The following is a 505-nucleotide window of genomic DNA, read 5'->3' as shown; positions in this document are numbered from 1 at the left end:
CTCCTCCCACCTATGTTTTAACCTATGAGCCCAAGCAGTTTGTTTATTACTTATCCAATGAAATCAACAGATTGATATATGACACTCCCACATCACAGGGGTACAAGGAACATACCTAAACATAAAAAAGGGGCAATATACAGTAAGCCAACAGCAAACGTCAAACTAATTGGAGAGGAACTCAAAGCTATCCCACTGAATTTAAGAAGAAGACAAGGTTGTCCACTCTCTCTATTTCTATTTAAATTAGTTCTTGAGGTCCTAGCTAGAGCAATAAGACAACAAAAGAAGATCAAGGGGCTACAGATTGGAAAAGAAGAAGTCAAACTCTCACTATTTGCTGATGATATAATAGTTTACATAAGTGACCCCCAAAATCCTACCAAGGAATTTCTACAACTCACAAACACTTTTAGTAATGTAACAGGGTGCAAGGTTAACTAAAAAAACAAAACAAAACAAAACAATAGTGCTTTCTTATTTTTTATTTTTATTTATTTATTTA

General features: G+C 34.3%; 1 protein-coding gene across 8 annotated transcripts in view; it reads left to right on the top strand.

The window, feature by feature from the left end:
• Ehbp1 (EH domain binding protein 1) overlaps positions 1-505 on the top strand; it is a 282,868-nt gene that overhangs the window by 109,948 nt on the left and 172,415 nt on the right. The gene's annotated exons all lie outside the window — the stretch shown is intronic.

The sequence above is a fragment of the Microtus ochrogaster genome, unplaced genomic scaffold (assembly GCF_000317375.1).
Source record: "Microtus ochrogaster isolate Prairie Vole_2 unplaced genomic scaffold, MicOch1.0 UNK9, whole genome shotgun sequence".
NCBI classification, from domain to species: Eukaryota; Metazoa; Chordata; class Mammalia; order Rodentia; family Cricetidae; genus Microtus; species Microtus ochrogaster.
Note: the sequence above shows the minus strand (reverse complement) of the source record. Positions and strands in the feature narration are given on the sequence as shown.